Below are 7152 nucleotides of genomic sequence, written 5' to 3'. Positions count from 1 at the left end.
CCTGCTTCTTGTCTGGTCATTATCCTAGGCTTATGACATCACACACAGATCTCTCTCCTAAGAGTTTGCAAGGAAGGGAGGGGGATGAGTCATAAGAGGGCCAATGAGAGCTGGAGGTGTGTCTCTGTAAATCCATCAAGTGAATATTCTACTTTTTTATTCTATTCTATACTATTGCATTCTATTCTAGTCCTTTATTTTCTATTCTATTTTGTTCTGTTTTACTCTATTCTTTTTTATTTTATTTTCTATTATATTACAATTTATTCTATTTGATATTCAAATGTCAGAAGTTGGTTATATCCTTTCTATTATATTCTACTTTTTTATTCTATTCTATACTATTGCATTCTATTCCTTTATTTTCTATTCAATTTTGTTCTGTTTTACTCTATTCTTTTCTATTCCTTTTTTTTTTTTCTTTTCTATCGTATTACAATTTATTCTATTTTATATTCAAATGTCAGAAGTTGGTTATATCCTTTGTATTTTATTCAGTTTTTTTTATTCTATTCTATACTATTGCATTCTAATCTAGTCCTTTATTTTCTATTCTATTTTGTTCTGTTTTCCTCTATTCTTTTCTTTTCTATTCTTTTTTTTTATTGTAATACAATTTATTCTATTTGATATTCAAATGTCAGAAGTTGGTTATATCCTTTCTATTATATTCTACTTTTTTATTCTAGTCTATTCTATACTATTGCATTCCTTTATTTTCTATTCTATTTTGTTCTGTTTTGTATTCTTTTCTATTCTTTTTTGTTCTGTTTTCTATTCTTTTTTTTCTTTTCTATTGTATTACAATTTATTCTATTTTATATTCAAATGTCAGAAGTTGGTTATATCCTTTCTATTTTATTCTATTTTTTTATTCTATTCTATATTATTGCATTCTATTCTAGTCCTTTTTTTTCTATTTTGTTTTTATTCTATTCTATACTATTGCATTCTATTCTAGTCCTTTATTTTCTATTCTATTTTGTTCCATTTTACTCTATTCTTTTCTTTTCTATGCTTTTCTTTTTTTATTATTGTAATACAATTTATTCTATTTGATATTCAAATGTCAGAAGTTGGTTATATCCTTTCTATTATATTCTACTTTTTTTATTCTAGTCTATTCTATACTATTGCATTCCTTTATTTTCTATTCTATTTTGTTCTGTTTTGTATTCTTTTCTATTCTTTTTTGTTCTGTTTTCTATTCTTTTTTTTCTTTTCTGTTGTATTACAATTTATTCTATTTTATATTCAAATGTCAGAAGTTGGTTATATCCTTTCTATTTTATTCAATTTTTTTATTCTATTCTATATTATTGCATTATATTCTAGTCCTTTTTTTTTCTATTTTGTTTTTATTCTAGTCTATACTATTGCATTCTATTCTAGTCCTTTATTTTCTATTCTATTTTGTTCCGTTTTACTCTATTCTTTTCTATTCTTTCTTTCTATTTTTTCTTTTTTTTTCTATCCTATCCTTTTCTCTTTTTTTTTCCATTCTATTCTTTTCTATTTTGTTTTGTATTCTATTCTTTTCTATTTTATTATCTTCAGGAATTCGATTCAAAAACTACTCGAAAACGATTTTTTAATGTTCTTCCGAAATTTTGTTTCGTTATTTTGGATTTCTTACTATTATAATTTGGAAATTCGGATACATCAAAATTTTGCGAATAACGAAAAATTTGTCCGAATTTCAATTCAGAGCGCGAGGGACCGCACGTGTCTAACGTGAACCGGCCCTTAATTTTCGTAGAAGTCACTTTTACTATAAAATTACACTATTGTGCACGCTGCTAGTAATGTGCGGGTACTACCACCACTGATAGTGGAGCGCAGTAAGCAGAGCGCGGATCTCTCGGTAAGGCGCGGTATTTTTCCAGCTATTATAATTGTTTTTAAAAACAAAAGGATTTATCAGCCTTGTATCAAAACTTGTTTAATTCTAATTCCAAAACCGCACCGCTCGCCAGAGATCACCAAGGTTCCCGCGGCACCTAATTAATCGCCTATTTCCTGTTATTTCGTAGCTGTGCAGTGAAGAACACAATCTAATTATCGCGTCGCCTTTTGTATCGGCTTTTTGAACTTTTGAATGTAGCGGTTTGCTTTTGATCCCAATTAGAGCCTGAATATTGTACGGAACATTTTTTGGAGGACCGCAACATGCTATGTCATCGAGGTTCTGGAAACTTCCATGGATGGAAATGCAGCTTTCCATTAAGATCTGCTTAAAGCTGTTTTTTTATTTCATTTTTTTTTTTTATTCGTATTCCCTCCTCCGAAACATTGTATTCTGACACCTGCACCTGCTGATCGGGGGCTGCAGTTGATTGGCTGCAGCCACTGATCGCCCGAAAAATTTCCAACATGTCCTTTTGACTGACGTCAAACCACTTAAAGCGGAGGTCCACCCTAAAGTGGACCTTCCGCTCATTGGAATCCTCCCCCCCTCCGGCGCCACAATTGGCACCTTTCAGGGGGGAGGGGGGTGCAGGTACCTGTACAGTACAGGTATCTGCACCCACTTCCGGGATAGCTCTCTGCGGAAAGGGGCATAGATTTACATATATATATATAGGCCATAGAGATGAGCGGAAGCCATCTTTTCTCTGTTCATGTCTTTGGCAAGCTACGTGCCACCACCGGATCTGTTCTCAAGTGGCTCCAAGAATTGCAAGCCCAGGCCAGATCGTGTTATTCAGCCACAATAGGAGAAGAAACATAGTGTGAAAACTGCTAGGTAAGTATTAATTAAAAACATAGACAGGTACTCACATATTAAAAGCAGGTACATGCAAAAAAAAACACCGCAAACGGCAAACCACCTCGGCAGGGGCAAGGACATCACTAATTCAGTCCTCTTCTCAATGCGTTTCATGTCAGTGTGCGTCATTAGGGGAACGGTAAGGGTGGCAATACTCCTGCAGGAATGGCAGCTAAGGAGGCATGCTTTTTTAAAGGAAGGCCTAAGAGTGAGCAGAAACTGGCAGGATCAACAGGTATTGATTACAAGTTTACTTATAATGCAGAAGTGATCGCTTTTCAAAGGGCAGTTGGCAAGAGGGTTAGGGCCAGGACACCCTTAGGTAGTTGCAAATTCAATTGGCAGACTCCGAGACTTCAACAGGAGGACAGCAATGCAGGGAAAGGCATCCAGGAAGACGCCACATCTGCAAGTGTAGGATCGCTGTCTCCTATGGCAACAGTCTTTAACAGTTCCTAACACAAAGCGTAACCGTTCCTCTCACGTTCACTACAATCTCTCCTTGTAGTTCTTCAGCTCTTTGAGCTCCCGGTCCTTCAGTAGACCCACTGATTCACTGCCACTGAATCTCTTGAGCTCCTCCAATCTTCATGGTAGCATCTTCCTCAAGGGTCACCCCCCCCCCGCTTCTCTGCTGGGTTCCTAGCTTAGCACTCAAGATACCTCTCAAGCTTCACCCACGTTGGCCTGCTCGGTCCCTGGCTTGACACATAAGGCTGCTCTGCAAGCGTCACCTCCGCTGGTTGGGTCCCTGGCTTGATACCCGCTCAAGTTTCCCAATTCATCACCGTCCCCGGTTGGTGAGAATGTTGCTCCGGTACTTGCTTCAGTTACACACTGTGTTCCCTGGTAATTAGGCGGATAGTCCCTTCCTGGCGACAGCTCCCCCTCTACCTCCGACCACAGCCGGCAGAACCGCCATTTTGGTTGGACTACAAGAAACAGTCCCAACCCTGCTCTGCTCTCTTGCTTCTAGATAGGCCCTCAGACAGCCTAGCAGCCGGATGTGCCCAGGATAAGCCCAATCTCCAGCCTAGTAGCCCGGGGCAATTCAAAACAAGTCCACCCAGACAGCCGTCCAGGTGGCACAGAACATCGATCACCTGACTCCACCCAAACATGTAGGCTCTCCCAGCAGTCCAAGGGATTCAAGAAAACCCCTGCCCATTGGCTGAGATACCCCATATACCCATAACCTGCCCTTCTCGTATCCAGTACCACCAAGTACCTGGCTACCTAGTGGTAGAAGAGAAAAGTGCAACAAGGCCAAACTTTAGGAGAAATCAATAGATGTCTAACGATCAACCAGGACAACTACTCCTGTTAAGTACATTTTGTGAGGAGCAACCCTGCCTAAACCCCAGGGTGCTACACAGAAAACAAACTTTTGGTTGGAAGTTGAACTTTAAAAAAGATTAGCTTTTGTTTTTAAATTCACACTGAGATGTAAAAGTCATGCTTCACCCCAGTGCCGAGCTGTATACATCGACCTACCGTTACCTGAGCCGAAGTCAACCCTTGAACCGGGCCCGGTCGAACCACTCGTCGGTCTCCCCCCTCACTTTGCTAACCTTGCCTAATCCTAATGCATTGTGTCAGGTAGCTATAATCAGCTGCCCTGCCTCCCTTAATGGATCAGATTAACGTAGTTAATGAATTATTTTTAGGCAGCAAATCTCAAGCTGTGAAGGGCTTTTTTGTTTCCGTCTGGGAACAAATTGCTGCTAAATTACTTGACATTTCCCCGGCTGACGTGCGGGAGGGAAGAAAACAAAAGAGAAGTAATTTCATTCCAGGCACCTGCGCCAAAGTTCACCGAAAAGATGGAGGGGGGTTCACCTGACAATTAAGAGGAAATCCAGCCCATTAGAGAATGTAATTGGCTATGGCGGCCAACTGTGGGCATGACAAGCACAGTGAAGTCCAATTTCTTCCCAGAGCTTTCTATCCATCACTCCATCTTATACAAACTTCCAAGAATGTTAATGCACATTAGTATTTTATCTATTTAAATGCAAGTATTATATTAGTATGTTTTTTTTTTCTTACTTTTATTTTTGCATTACTTTAAATGCATTTGTCCTATTTTCATTGGCTATTGATTACATTTTATTGGTATGTCATCTCTGAAAATTGGGGCACATATATGTACCCTATATTGTCAAAAGTATTGGGACGCCTGCCTTTACACGCACATGAACTTTAATGGCATCCCAGTCTTATGCCCTGTACGCGCGGTCGGAAATTCAGACGGAAAAGGTCCGATGGTGTGTGGGCTCTATCGGCTTTTTTCCATCGGAAATTCCTCCGGGAAAAAATTTGAGAGCGGGATCTAAAATTTTACGACAAAAAAATACGATCTGACTTTTTCCGATCGTTTGTAGAGAATTCCCACAGACAAAGTGCCACGCATGCTCCGATCAAATTACGAGACCAAAGCTATTGCCTACTAGCCTCTACGTAGTCCCGTCGCAACAAACGTCACCTCGTTCCGAACGATTGGATTTTCCAACAACTTTGTCCGACCGTGTGTATGCAACCCCAGTTTCGGACAAAATCCATCGGAAAAAATCCGACGGATTTTGTGGTCGGAATGTCCGACCGTGTGTACAGGGCAGTAGGGTTCAATATTGAGTTGATTGAAAGCAAAGAGAAAGGGCGTCACATCCGGAGATTAAAAACAATACATTTATTGAAAATCCCTAAAACAATGAATGAGTAAGCAAGTGTGTGTGAAACGCATCTACTGCATCTTCCATGAGACTTACCCTTTTGCCCCTTACAACGCCATTGGTGGTCTTGGCAATTGATGGCACGGTTCTCCCAGGGGCCCTATCCGCTTTCAGACTCTTCCTGTTAAGATGTCAGTAGGGAAACTCCACCAGGAGTGGATGTCCTTCCTTGTCTTACCTAAGGCTTCATCTCCTATCATATTAGGTCTTCCTTGGTTACGGCTCCATTCTCCACATGTTGACTGGTCTGCTGGACAGATCCTGGCTTGGGGTTCCTCCTGTTCCTCTTCCTGCCTACTCAAGGGTACCCCAAAGGAGAAATTTCCTGTTACCACCATCCCAGTATCCTTTGCACCAGTTATGCCAGTCCAGCCCATGCCCAATGAGCTTCCTGCTTCTTGTTCAGCATCTTCGGTGACCTGGCCTCACCCTACTGCTACTATGTCCGTTCAAACCCGTTTAAGAGGCTCAATCCATCCTTTGGGATCCACTGACCTCAGGGATCCACTGACCTCTGCCCAGTCTGGTGGTCCTGTTATGGATGCCCAGCTCATCTTTAAGGGTGTGGGGGACCCTGCTCAGACTGGCTGATCAAACTGTCAGGTCACCCCGAGGCGAGGTGACAGATGCACACCGTAGGGATCAGGAGTACACCGCAAGGTTGTGGACCCTACGGCTGACTGTCGCGACCTGCAGCCAGTTGCAGCCAAGTCCATCCTCACCACTCAAGGCTCTGGTGAACACCTGCTGGCTCTTAGACTCCGCGCCCCAGGGAATCTTACGCTCTAACCTCGGTGGGACCTGTCTCCCGTCCGCAGCAGTCAGCCGTAGGGTCCACAACCTTGCGGTGCACTCCTGATCCCTACGGTGTGCATCTGTCACCTCACCTCGGGGTGACCTGACAGGTACCCAGACTTCCAAAAGTCTTGCCTCATGGCCTTGAGCTGTGTGGCCCTAGACTATCCAGTATTCTATAAGTACTAAAGAGAAGCATTTATGCCACTGAGATTCTTCTTATGGCCCCTAGCTGTGAGGCCCTAACCTTTTAAAAGTATCAATTAACGATCCTTAGCCTTGAGGGCATGGACTATACACTATCCACTACTATATGCCAAAGAACTTTGCTTCATGGTCTTCAGATGTGAGGGTTTTGGACAGTTCAAGTACTGATGCACATTTAGGGAAATGATTGCCTTCCAATTGGTATGCATTTGGAGTATCTCATGCCCCTTGCCCCTCTCCTGTTACATGTCCTCCAAACAATAAACCTCAAGACAACCCCTAGACTGTTCAGTAGAGCTGGTGTGAATGGACTGTTTCATACCTCCCAACATTTTGAGATGGGAATGAGGGACACCTACTTGCAAACGTATGTAGGCATAGGACACGCCCCCTGACACACCCTTAAAGGAGAATTAACCAAAAAAAGGTTAATTAAATCCACAAGGACTTTTTTTTTACCACTACTGTTCCTTTATATTGGCTTTTAAATTTACAAATGCAGCAATTTAGAAATTGGATGGAAGGTTTAGCACTGGGAAACAATTTTGAAAGATAAAAAGTGCTATTTAGATGCAACTATATGGATCAGACCAAAATGAGGGACAAATGAGGGGCAAAGAGGGACACAGGGACATTGCTCCAAATCAG

The 7152-nt window shown here is 41.4% G+C and overlaps 1 long non-coding RNA gene across 1 annotated transcript in view; it reads right to left on the bottom strand.

Moving 5' to 3' along the window:
• Positions 1–4416, bottom strand: part of LOC143927515 (uncharacterized) — a 12476-nt gene extending 8060 nt beyond the window's left edge. The window contains exon 1 of the long non-coding RNA XR_013262281.1: positions 4271–4416. This is a non-coding gene — a long non-coding RNA (uncharacterized LOC143927515). The remainder of the gene's footprint in view (positions 1–4270) is intronic.
• Positions 4417–7152: the final 2736 nt, after the last annotated feature.

Source organism: Lithobates pipiens, unplaced genomic scaffold (assembly GCF_037356315.1).
Source record: "Lithobates pipiens isolate NorthernLeopardFrog02 unplaced genomic scaffold, aLitPip1_a1.2 Scaffold_23, whole genome shotgun sequence".
Classification (NCBI taxonomy): domain Eukaryota; kingdom Metazoa; phylum Chordata; class Amphibia; order Anura; family Ranidae; genus Lithobates; species Lithobates pipiens.
The sequence above is the reverse complement of the archived record's forward strand: the minus strand, read 5'-3'. Positions and strand labels throughout refer to the sequence as shown.